Below are 13,718 nucleotides of genomic sequence, written 5' to 3'. Positions count from 1 at the left end.
GGATACCCCCTAACAGTAATGGTTCCGCATTCAGTTGAAATCTTGTTGACTCGAACCAAAACTCAGCACATGACAAATGCTCGTCTTACCAAATATGAGACAATCATACTGGAGTCACCGAATATTTCACTAAAACGATGTACTGTATTGAACTCGGCAACTTTACTTCCTGTTGAAAATACTGAAATTAACAATGAGGAAGAATTCGACCATGACTGTCTTGAGGTAACAGAATTGTGTACCAAACCACGACCAGATATTCAGGGCACACAGCTGAAAGAAAATGACTGTATCATGTTTGTCGATGGATCCTGTTTAAGAGATTCTGTTGGAACACTAAGAGCTGGTTATGCTGTGTGTACCATAGCTGGTATCATTGAAGCTTCTTGGCTCGAGAGAGTGTTTTCCGCACAAGTGGCAGAATTAATTGCCCTTACTAAGGCATGCCACCCAGCTGTGAATTTGAGAGTCACTATCTATACTGACGGCAGATATGGATTTGGAATTGTACATGATTTTGGCCAACTATGGTCACAGAGAGGTTTCATGACTTCTTCTGGTATTCCTGTGAAAAATGGTGAACAAATAAAGGGCTTGTTACATGCAATTCAGTTACCTCTTGAAATTGCCGTGGTGAAATGCAATGCTCATGTTAAATCACAAGACTTTGTGTCCATGGGAAACGGTTATGCAGATCAAGTCGCAAGATTTTGCGCATTGAACTGTATATCATTCGAGGAACAGTGGGAATTTTTACCGCAAACTGAAAACGACACATGTTTGAACCTTGCATTAAGTGTGGTCGATACCCTAGATGAGTTAAAAACATTACAAGGTTGTGCTAGCAAAGAGGAAAAACGATCCTGGCAAAGAATGCAATGTGTACAGAGGGCTGATGAACTGTGGGTCTCAGAAGAAGGGAAATTAGTCTTGCCAAACAGCCTTCTGTCCCAGTTTGCCAGGCTATACCACTGACAGGCTCACCTTGGGAGAGACGCAATGATCAGGTCATTTAAAATCAACTGGTTCAACCCAAAATTCAGGCATGCTGCCGAGGTTATCTGTCACAGGTGCATCATCTGTCAACAGATGAATGCTGGAAAGGGAACTGTGGTAACTTTGAGCCACATTGGGAGAGCTGGTGGTCCGTTCAGCAAAATGCAAATGGACTTCATTGAGGTGCCTGCTTGTGGATGATTGAATTATGTGTTGGTGATTGTATGTGTTTTCAGTCACTGCCTTGAAGCCTACCCCACACGTAGAAATGAAAGTCTCACAGTTCCAAAGCTGCTACTTAGGGAACTAATACCAAGGTTTGGGTTTCCGGTCTCTATAGAGTCAGATAGGGGCAGACACTTTGACAATAAGGTGATTAAACTCCTGTGTGCCGCACTAGACATCGGACAAAAGCTGCATTGTAGCTACCGCACTGAAGCATCAGGACTAGTAGAGCAAATGAACGGTACTCTGAAATCGAGAATGGCAAAAATGTGTGCAGCTACAAATATGAAATGGCCAGATGCGTTGCCCTTAGTGCTGATGTCAATGAGGAACACCCCTGACAAGAAAACAGGACTGTCCCTCCATGAGATCCTCATGGGTAGAGCTATGAGGTTGCCAGCAGTACATGCAAATGCTCTAGTGAATATCACAGATGATATGGTGTTGGATTACTGCAAAGGATTGGCTGATGTGATTAGCTCTTTCTCTCACCAGGTAGAAGCTAACACATTGCCACCGATTGGAGATCCAGGCCACACCCTACAAGCCGGTGACTGGGTGGTTGTCAAGAAGCACGTGAGAAAGTTGTGTTTGGACCAACGCTGGAAAGGGCCATATCAAGTAATCTTGACAACTACCACTGCTGTGAAGTGTGCAGGAGTTCCAAATTGGATACATGCCAGTCACACGAAGAAGGTAGCTTGTCCTGCTGATGAGGAACTTGAAGTTTCCGGCACAACAGTTCCAGGAAGAGACGTCTCAGGGCCAGAAAACAGCCAAGAAGGAACTGAGGCTGCAGGGGGGCCCACTGAGAACAGCCTCGTCCCTCAAACAGTGAATGAGTTCGAGAGAGGTGACAGAGTGCCTATCTCAGTAGAGGCAGCAGGAGAACTAAGTCAAGGAGAGGTTCTCCCAGAAGTAGACAGATACGGGTTAGAACTTGAACCCGGTACAGATCCAGAAGAAGAAGAAGAAGGACAAATAATAGAAAGGGATCAGAGTGTGCCAGCATCCCCTGAGCCAGCTGCAGGTCCATCAAGTGAAAACACCATATCACAAGAGGAGGGTGCTGTCCAACGTCCTGAAAAGATACATCGAACGAAGACGCATAAGGGTGATAACTGGTCAGAGAAACCACTCTTAAGAATAAGAAACATACCAGATGAAACAATAATAGAGGAGACCGATACATCCCAAGTGGAAGACCTAAGTGAAGGAGAACAGCAAGGGGAACGAAGATTGAAAAGAAAAAGAGTTGCAAACAGAAGATATACAGGTCCTGAATGGGCGTATGCTACAACATCTGAATGCCAACAAGAATTCCTAGCATTCTGTTTTGATCAAGAAGTACCAGGCCAATACTACGGTACCTGAACTAATCAAAAGGAGAGACCTGGTTAAAATCGAAAATTGAAAACTGAGAAAAGAGACTTATAAATTACCAAATGTGACATTAGAACCGGATTCGACTTTGAGAAACCTGATTATGACACGCTGCTAACCTGATTTGACAGGAGGGGTCATGGTGCGAGTGAAAACTCTGTAAATACACGCGAAGAGCAAGAGAAAAGTTCTAAATCATCCTCGAGTTGATTGTTATTCTGCTATCTGATTCTATACAGACATGGCTCATAATAGAGGTAGTAACAAGGGGAGTAAGGTGTGTGGTTGGTTAAGTCTTATAATAGGTATTGTATGTGCGATAATAATTGTGGGAGTGATTGTGGGAATGCCATGGATAGAGGAGGAGACTATTAATGCTACTTCAAAACCTGAAACTACAACACTAACACCGTGGGAAAGATTTGAGCAGGATGCAAGACACTTGCATGAGGGAACTAATTCAAAGGGGGAACTTTCTACTAATGTCTTCTATCGCTTGCTAAATGAGTATGTGGAAACCATGGACGCAAAAGACTGTTATGTGTGCACCAAAATTGCTTCATCTGTACAAGGAGGGGTTGCCTACCATAGCCTTCCTTTAACCTACGGGATTAGCTGTAGTTTACTACTAACAACATTCTACAATCAAGAACATGTGCAATACTTTTATTCAAATCTGGATGTTGTGTTTTCTTTTGTGCCTGTGATTGAATTCTTAAACAAATTAGCTAAGGAACATGATATAAAGATAGTTAGAGATTCTTTGAGCCAACGCTTACATTTGGAACTGCTAATGCCCATCGCAATAATTTAACTTGCTTATTATCACCTGTAGAGAAAAGCTTTTTAGATCACACTGATGATAGACGCAAAGCATTGAAAGAGAGATTAGAAAAAGGATTAGAGAAACGCACATATGCAAATGATTATGCTTACACCGCAATTAAAACACAAGGCAAATTAGCTATAGATGCATTACATGTAGGCAGGCTTTGTATATATAGGCCAAAATCTGAGCAAGACAATTTGTTTGTGGGAACGAGTCAATGCAGACATGTGTTTTTGTTTCAGAGTAAGTGGACATTTATGTTGAATGGACAAGATCCAGCGATCCCTGGGATATATTACATTTGTGGACTTAATGCTTATTACCGTCTCCCTAAGGGATGGTATAGGACATGTTATTTGGGAATAGTTTTCCCAAAGATTTACCAGATTGATGACTTAAAATAAATACCTAAAACGTCTGAATTACAAAATGCTAGGCAAAAACGAGAATCAGTGGCTGCTGTCATTGGTGATATATTTGGAGCCATAATCCCTTCAGTAGGGGTTATCTTGAATTCTATGAAGATCCAAAAGTTGTCTACTATTGTGGATAACATGCTGATAAATTTGACAGGGGCTAAACTCCTGATGGACACTGAACTTGCTGCAGAAAGGGCTATGACTCTTCAAAATTGGCTTGCTTTAGACATTCTTTTGGCAAAGAGTAGAGGGGTCTGCAAGATGCTCAACAAGCGTCATTGTTGCTCGTTCATTCCGGAAAATAGTAAAAAGATTAGAGGTATGCTTACTAACCTAACTAGAAATAGTGCAGATTTGAAAGATTTGAAGGAGCCTGGAGTTTGGGAGAAATTTGGAAAAGGAATTGCCAGAGTAGGGAGCTGGTTTACCAACATTTGGAATGGGGTACTTGCTAAAATATTAGTGGGTCTATTAATTGTTTTGGCCTGTCTATAAGGATTATGGGGGGCATGCAAAATCAATGATAAAATTAAGAGAAATTTGACTAAAAGAACCAGAAGAAATGAAGAAAGTGAAAGAGAGAAAATGTTCAATGAAATCTGGGAAAGTTCACATAAGGGACAAGGGGGGTCATTACAACCCTGGCGGACGGTGTTAAAGCGGCGGTAAGACCGCCAACATGCTGGCGGTAAGAAATGGGAATTATGACCGTGATGGAAACCGCCAACAAAGACAGCAGCTTTAACACTCCGACCGCCACGGCTCTACAGACAAACAGCTTGGCGTTCACCGCCAACAGACAGGCGGGAGACAATGGACCGCCCACAGTATCACAACCTACCAATCCGTCACCTTTTCCGGGGCGGACTCAACGCGGATAAAAACACGGCGCAAACAGCCATTTCAAAGGGAAAATGCTCACCTCTACACACCCCACGAGGAACGACGACACCACGGAACCGGAACTCCAAATTCTCCCTGCGATAGTCTTCCTGCTCCTATACTACCATCATCAACGCCGGTGGCGAAGGCAATGGTGAGTACTGCACCTACGACATAGGGGAGGGGGAGGCAAAAGGCAGGGACACACACACGCAACACCCCCACCCCCACCCCGACCCTCACCCACTACAACACACACACCAATGCATATCCAAACATTACAGTAACAAACCCCAGCCCCCCCGGAAGAATGCAAAGACAAAAGGAAATGAGTTCAACCATTGTAATATATCAAAATACAGTAACCAAATATATACAGATATATATACACATTCAACAAAATATACATTACGATTAGTAGTGCAGGTAATGCACCATTCATTGTCCGTGGATCTCTGGGCCCAAAATGCATGGGCGAGGCCCACATCAGATACCTGATCAAAACGGAGAGCACACTGCCGGGGCATCAGATAGAAATACAACAGGCACCTCAGGGGGAAGGCAAGGGGGGGCACCTCAGCCGGATGAGTGCACCACGCCAGATCCACGAGGGGGCTCCATGCCCATTGATGTATCCTGGGGAGTGCAAAGCCACAGTCTCTAAAGTCTCACAAGTGGGTGGTTTGCCCACTCTACCATCCTGGGGAGTGCAAAGCCACAGTCTCTCAAGTCTCACAAGTGGGTGGTTTGCCCACTGTACCATCCTGGGGGAGTGCAAAGCCACAGTCTCTCAAGTCTCTACAGTGGGTGGTTTGCCCACTGTACCATCCTGGGGAGTGCAAAGCCACAGTCTCTCAAGTCTCTACAGTGGGTGGGTTGCACACTGTACCATCCTGGGGAGTGCAAAGCCACAGTCTCTCAAGTCTCTACAGTGGGTGGTTTGCCCACTGTACCATCCTGGGGAGTGCAAAGCCACAGTCTCTCAAGTGGATAACAGTCTCCACTGGTTCTGGAGGGGGACTGGTGCCCAGAGTGCTTCATCCTGTTAAGGACAGAGGTAGTGGATGCATGTCTCCACTGGTTCTGGAGGGGGACTGGTGCCCAGAGTGCATCACTCTCCCGTGACGGTCCCAGTTGCGTCACTACCCCTGCCGCTCATGGGCTAGCGGTGCTTGAGTTGGCAGTCCTTGCCCTGTTCAGCGGTGCTTGCCCTGTTCAGCGGTGCTTGCCATGGCGGTCTTTGCCCTGTTCAGCGGTGCTTGCCCTGTTCAGCGGTGCTTGCCATGGCGGTCTTTGCCCTGTTCAGCGGTGCTTGATTTTGCAGTTTCTGACCTGTTCAGCGGTGCTTGCCATGGCGGTCCTTCATTGCCCAGCTGGGCTGGGGCTGGCGGTCCTTCATTGGGCAGCTGGGCTGTGGCTGCCGGGGCCCTCCTGGGCAGCTGGGCTGTGGCTGGCGGTGGCCTCCTGGCCACTGACGATGGGGCTGCCCTCCTGGGCACTGACTCTGGCGGTGGCCTCCTGGCCACTGACGATGGGGCTGGTGGTGGCCTCCTGGGCAGCGGGGATGATGGCGGTCTTCTCCGCCGTGCTGCTCCTCCCAGACTTTGGCGATTTCTTCTGCCCCTTCCCCACCTTGGGAGGAGTCACAGCTGAGTGGACACTCCCCCCGGGACCCTTGTGAGCGGCTTTGCTGGCTGGAGTCTTCCCCCACTCCCGCCGGGCACTGTCCAACTTCTGGTGCTTCACAGGGGGGGGACTGGCTGTGCTGTGGCTCCTTGTCACACTGGCTGCCCTGGTGCCCGGTGCACTCCACATACCTCTAACAATAGGCACCACTGGTCCCGGAGATTTTTTGGCTGCGGTGCTAGTACGGGACCTATGAATTGGAGGGGGGGTGGGAAAGAGGTCAAGCTTGGTCAGGAAAAGTTTCTTAGGAACAATGGGTAGCTGGAGGGGGTCTGGGAGTAGAGGAAGAGAAGGTGGTTGTAGGAGGTGTAACTTTTGTGGCTTTGGGTGCAGGTGCATGCGCTGGAGGCTGTCGTGAGGTGGATGTATGTTGGGTGGTTGTGTGCATGCGTTTGTGTACTTTGGGAGGGGCCGTCACAGACACACTGGGAGAGGACACAGGGGACGTGTAAATGGTAGTGGGGTGGTGAGTGCAGGTGAGTGGGTGTGGTGGTGGGTGTGCTGGTGCGGGACCTAGTGGCTGTAGTGGTGGTGCATGCAGGTGAGAGTGTAGACGAGACTGGGAGGGAGGAGGGAGACGACGAGGAGGGGGACACAGTGGAGGTAGTGGATGTTGCTTTGTCTGTATGTGTGTCATGCTTCCATGGGTGCCTGTGGGATGTGTGGTGCTTATGTTTGACTGAGCTTCTCTTGTGTGTTGACGTGTGTGCATGCTGGTCTGATGGTGTGCTTGGGATAGGCTGGGGTACAGGGGATTGGGTCTGGGTGGAGGAAGTTGGAGGGGGGAGGCGAGAGACAGGGACAATGGCTGCCATCAGTGCTGAGGCCAGAGTTTGCAGGGTTTGATGAAGGGCAGCCTGACCAGAATGAATGCTCTCCAGGAATGCATTTGTGTGTTGCAATTCCCTTTCTACACCCTGGATGGCATTAAAAATAGTAGACTGCCCAACAGTGAGTGACCTGAGGAGGTCAATGGCCTCCTCACTGAGGGCAGCAGAGGTGACAGGGGCAGGGGCTGAGGTGCCTGGGGCGAAGGTGATGCCCACCCTCCTGGGTGAGGGGCTGCTGGGAGGGCGGTGCTGGTAGGGGGGGTGACGGCTGTACCTGTAGAAGTGGGGGGCACAGATTTTAACGCCACCACAAGGGAGCTCCCATCGGAGGACGAGTCCGTGTCGCTGGTTGCAGATCCTGTGACCGCCGTGAAGCTCCCCTCGCCCTCCGTCCCACTGGTGTATTCAGAGTCTGTGGTGTGGCCCTCCATGGCCATGTGGGATGCAGCTCCCTCGTGCTCCGGTGCCACTGTACCTCATCCTGATGATGCTGATACACACAAGAACAGGGAGACCACAAAAAGGGGTGGGGACAACAGAAGAAAGACAGGTTGAGTGCATGGCTTACCGTTACCGTTGGCGGACAATACAGACACAGCAGCCCCCTGCACTACGCTGCGCTGTTGGGCTTTACAGATGCAGTTCCTGGGATATGGCCTACATGGCTATGGTGGACATCTGCACACATAGATGACACAGGGGCATTTATACTTGTACTTGGCACTCTACAGAGGTGGGGTGGAGTGCCACATGGGCTGCATTACGGAGGGGCCTAGCCTACGGAACTCGCCCTGGCCTAGGGGAACCCACAGCCCTCCTCCCCCACCCAGACACCTTCACTGTGCGCAAAGTCCACAGAATGATGTTGTACTCACCCCCTTGTGTCTGCTGTGATACCCTCAAGCGCCCATCCAACTCAGGGTAGGCCACCGCCAGGATCCGGAACATCAGGGGGGTCATGGTGCGACGAGCTCCCCACGTTGGGAGGCCATCCCCAGCTGAGCCTCCGCCGTCTTCTTGCTCCAGCGGCAAATGTCCTCCCATCTTTTACGGCAGTGGGTGCCCCGTCTGTGGTGGACCCCCAGGGTCCAGACGTCCTTGGCGATGGCACGCCAAATATCCGTCTTCTGGTGGGCGCTGACCTACATGAAATGTACAGGGGAAGAAGAGAAGTCATTAGCAACTGCACTGTCGAAGTGAGTGGCCCACATCCCTAGCCTTGCCATGTGGCACATACATTCACAGTCCTTCATGCACGCAGAACTGTGCCCCCTTCATTCTTACAACCAGCCCTCTCCACTCAGGCATAGCCCATACAACGTGCTCCCTGTGTGCTTACCTGTTGGTCTGGAGGACCATAGAGTAACGTGTACTGGGGCAGGAACCCGTCCACAAGCTTCTCCAACTCCTGTGCAGTGAAGGCAGGGGCCCTTTCCCCAGACGCACGAGCCATTGTCTCTTCCACACCGAGGTCACAGCAGCACTTGCAGTGTAGGTCCTCTCCTGACGAAGATCATCACCACCGGCGCACTTCGTCATTGGCTCCTTGGACCCATAGGGTCCAATGTTAACCAATGCAGCATTGCGGCGTGGTCTTCGTCCGCCTACCGCGACAGTGTACAATGCCAGCGCAGTTACCTCACATCCCATTGTCCCAGTTTAGAGGCCAGGCAGCCGCCATTTTAGTGGCCCATATGGCTTCATTTTCAACTGCCTCACACATACCTAGGCCTAGACTCAACACACATACAGGCAACTTTTTGGATTATGTTTTGTGTTCTGTGTAGACTGTGGGTACATACCTCTGAGTTGTTTGACTCTGTGGTTGCTGTTGTCCTTCCTAGGCACCGTCTGCTGGGAAATGTGAAGAGATGGCGGAATCCTCTGGTGTACCGACCGCCGGTGGACCTGTTGACAATGGAGGAGCGACATTTAATCATCACCTACAGGTTTGACAGTGCCACAATCCAGGAACTGTGTACCCAGTTGGAGCCTGACCTGATGTCAGCAATCCGCCATCCCACAGGGATCCCCCCTCAAGTGCAGGTGCTATCAGTGCTCCATTTCCTTGCAAGTGGGTCATTTCAAACAACAGTGGCCATGGCATCAGGGATGTCCCAGCCTATGTTTTCCAACGTGTTGTCTATAGTTTTGTCTGCCCTGCTGAAACACATGCGGAGCTCCATCGTTTTCCCTCAGGTGGAGAATTTGGCTACAGTGAAAGGTGACTTCTATGCCCTTGGACATATCCATAACATCATAGATGCCATTGATGGGACCCATGTAGCTCTGGTCCCCCCCACAGGAGTGAACAGGTGTACAGGAACCGGAAGAGTTATAATTCAATGAATGTACAGATGGTATGTTTGGCAGGCCAGTACATCTCCCAGGTAAATGCTATGTTCCCTGGCTCTGTGCATGATGCCTACATCCTGCGGAATAGCAGCATCCCTTATGTGATGGGTCAACTCCAGAGGCACCATTTGTGGCTATTAGGGGACTCTGGTTACCCCAACCTGTCATGGCTACTGACACCAGTGAGGAATCCCAGGACCAGGGCAGAGGAACACTACAATGAGGCCCATGGACGGACTAGGAGGGTGATCGAACGCACCTCCGGCCTCCTGAAGGCCAGGTTCAGGTGCCTCCATATGACAGGTGGTTCCCTATTCTACTCACCAAGGAAGGTGTGCCAGATCGTCGTGGCCTGCTGTATGCTTCACAATCTGGCTTTGAGATGACAGGTGCCTTTTCTGCAGGAGGATGGTCCAGATGACGGTGTTGTGGCAGCTGTGGAGCATGTGGACAGTGATGAGGAGGAAGCAGAGGAAGAAGACATTGACAACAGAGACTCAGTTATCCAGCAATATTTCGAGTGACACACAGGTGAGAACACATTCCTGCCTACTACAAGTACTTTCACACTTCTACCTCTATCCTGTCTGTCGATTTCAACCAGTATATGGTAACTGAGTTGTACATTTCCATTATGGTTTCACAGGTGTGGTTACCAACGTGTGTCATCTGCTTAGATTCCTCATGGACTTGAGATGTGTGACATAGGTATGTTGACATTACATTTGAGTACGGATTTTGTCACTGTCATTGCTAATACACATTTTCAAAATCACAGGCTGACTCCAGATTGTTTTGTGCTTCAAGGGTGTTTATTGAAGTGCTAAATATTGGAGTGGGGTGGTAAAATGGTGATGGGTGATGGTGGAGGAATGTCCATGGCAGAGTCCAGTCTATTAGTCTCACAGGTGCACTGCCGATATGGGCATAGGAAGTGGAGCTGGGGCAGTGACAATATGGACAGGGTTACAAAGTGGGACAGTGGGATGACAATCAGGGTGGTCTCATTTCTTGGCGGGGGTCTTGGCATCGTGCTCTGTCCTGTTCCTGGATCTCAGGGACCGCTTGCAGGGTGGTTCTCCGTCTGCAGGGGGTGGGGTGCTGGTGTGGTGGTCCTGTGGCGGTGCCTCCTGTCCACTAGCGCCGGTGGAGGTGGTGGGCAGTTCTTCATCCATGCTAGTGTTAGGGGCCCCTTGGAGTGCCACGGTGTCCCTCCTGGTGTTAAGTATCTCCTTCAGCACACCTACGATGGTGCCCAGGGCGGTGCTGATGGTTCTGAGTTCCTCCCTGAAGCCCAAATACTGTTCCTCCTGCAGGCGCTGGGTCTCCTGAAACTTGGCCAGGACCGTTGCCATCGTCTCCTGGGAGTGGTGGTAGGCTCCCATGATGGAGGAGAGGGCTTCGTGGAGAGTGGGTTCCCTAGGCCTGTCCGCCCCCTGTCGCACAGCAGCCCTCCCAGTTCCCCTGTGTTCCTGGGCCTCCGTCCCCTGGACTGTGTGCCCACTATCACTGCCCCCAGGTCCCTGTTGTTGTTGGGGTGCTGGGTTATCCTGGGTTCCCTGTAGTGGTGGACACACAGCTGATTGACGTGTCCTGGGTACAGAGGTATGGGCCCTCTGGGTGGGTGCTGTGCTGGTGTTACCAGAGGGTGGAAGGTCTGTGGTGGCCTGTGACTGGGTGAGGGGAACCGACTGTCCCGAGGCCCACAATGGTCCGGGCTGGTCATCTGGATCCAGTTGGACAGAGCTGCTGTCATCACTGTTGGCCTCTTCTGTGGGTGGGGTGGAGATGTCTGGACCCTCCTGTCTGGTGACGTTGGGTAGTGGTCCTACAGGAGTATAAAAGCATGATTATTGCATCTGTGTGTGTCATGGTGTGCAATGGGTACGCGTGTGTATCGATGAAGTATCAAAAAAAAAAAATACTTCATCGATACACACGCGTACTCGCGCTTCACGTTTTGACTCATTGGAAGGTGGATTGATATAACTGATATCAGCAGATAAGTTGCTTAACAGAATTATTCTGGGATTCGCTTGTAAGGAATACTTATGATATAGGATGCATCTACATATATGTTTAGCCCCAATGAATTCATTGGGAAACTCCAGGACGAAACACGTGTTGGCTATCAATTTGGATGCGGCTGCTAAAATTTAAATAATAAGCTATATCATCCTTTGAAGAATATGATTGAACCTTGATTTGAGAAAATCTGGACTGGCTATCAATTTGGATGCGGCTGCTAAAGTTTAAATATTAAGCTATATCATCTTTTGAAGAATAGGATTGAACTTTGATTAGAGAAATCTGGACTTGGACTTTGGATCATAGCAATCTTGGAACAACAGATCAATTAATTCTACTATTTGGATTTGGAGAGTGATACTGTAATTGGGGATTATGTTAGAAATAATCCTATTAATTTTCAGAAATATATGACAAAACATTACCTATGTATACTGACTTATGAGTACTATTATTTTTCATGTTATAATGAGTGCCTCTTGTACTTTATATTTGCATAATAGTCAAGACCTGCTCCCCCCATGTTGTTAGTTGTGGGGGAGGAGGCGGGGGTCCGCTGCCAGTCCGCTGTACCGCGATGTTGTTCCTGGAGACCACGGAACACACCTTCCCCCGTAAGTCGTTCCACCTCTTCCTGATGTCGTCCCGATTTCTTGGGTGCTGTCCCACTGTGTTGACCCTGTCGACTATTCTTCGCCATAGCTCCATCTTCCTAGCTATGGAGGTGTGCTGCACCTGTGATCCAAATAGCTGTGGCTCTACCCGTACGATTTCCCCCACCATGACCCTGAGCTCCTCCTCCGAGAACCTGGGGTCTCTTTGCCGTGCCATGGGGTGGTGTAGGTGATGTGTGGGGTGGTGTATGTGGTGATGAGTGTGGTGATATGTAGTGGTGTGTGGTGTTTTGTGCGTGGAAGTAGTGTGGGTGATGGTGTTGTGTGCCTCTGTATGGTGGGGTTGTCTATGTTTGCTATCTCTCTGGCCTTCGTCTACATTTTTGGTCATAAGGGGTTTGTGGGTGATGTGGGTGTGTGTTTTATATAGTATTGATTGTGTGGGAGTGGTGTGTGTATGTGTATCAGGTGTGTGTATTTCGAATTGTCCAATGTGGCGGTGTTTTGGAGATGTGTGTGTATTTTGAGTGCGGCGGTGTGTACCGCCAATGGAATACCGCGGTTGAAAGACCGCCGCGTGGATTCGTGCGTCCTGATAGCATGGGCGTGTTTCTTTTGGCGTGATGGTGGAGGTTTTGTTCTCGCCAGTTTATCACTGACCTTTGGTGTGGCGGACTTGTGTGGGTGTCTGAATTTTGGCAGATTCCGAAATGTGGGTCATAATAGCTGTGGCGGAATTCCGCAGCGGGGTGTTGGCGGTCTTCTGCACTGCGGTAAGCGACTTTTACCGCCAATGTTGTAATGACCCCCAAGGTGTTGAAATGCGCATTATGCATAAAGTGAAAAATTAAAGTGAAAGGTCAAAGGGAAAGGCTTGTGTGATGACGAGCATCATCAGAGGAGGGACTGAGAGAGCGTAGTTTATATATAATCTATATTAACATGAAACATTCAGATATTAATGAATAACGATGCTACATAGAAAATGACAATACTAGCGATTTTGCTTAAACGTGCACTTGAATTATGACTACGGTGTGTGGCCACCAATGTATACGCAAACTAATAATGATGAGTAAAATTGTTCATGTTATGATTAATCAAGTTTATATTAACATTTATGATATTGCATCTTATAGGCCTTAAGTTAGCGTGAGCTGTGGGGTTTTAGCTGTTTAGCAATCATATTATATGAATTTTTCTGTTTTCCAGTGTGCTGACTCGCAAAGGGCCATGACCATACAAATTTTCTGTTTCTTCAACTTGGAAGATGAATGTATCTTTGTGATTCCGTTCCCAAGCGTATATTTGGTGCCTTGGTTTAAGTTTTGTATAACAAATTGAAACAAATGTAGATTAATGTAATGTACAAGGACGTTTAGACCAATGGACAATGGAACTGCTGACCCGAGAAGACGTGCCAAAGTATGAAGTAACACCGGACGTGCCACCTCCGAAGACGTCAATTATG

The sequence above is a fragment of the Pleurodeles waltl genome, chromosome 4_1 (assembly GCF_031143425.1).
Source record: "Pleurodeles waltl isolate 20211129_DDA chromosome 4_1, aPleWal1.hap1.20221129, whole genome shotgun sequence".
NCBI lineage: Eukaryota > Metazoa > Chordata > Amphibia > Caudata > Salamandridae > Pleurodeles > Pleurodeles waltl.
This window is presented reverse-complemented; position numbering follows the sequence as displayed.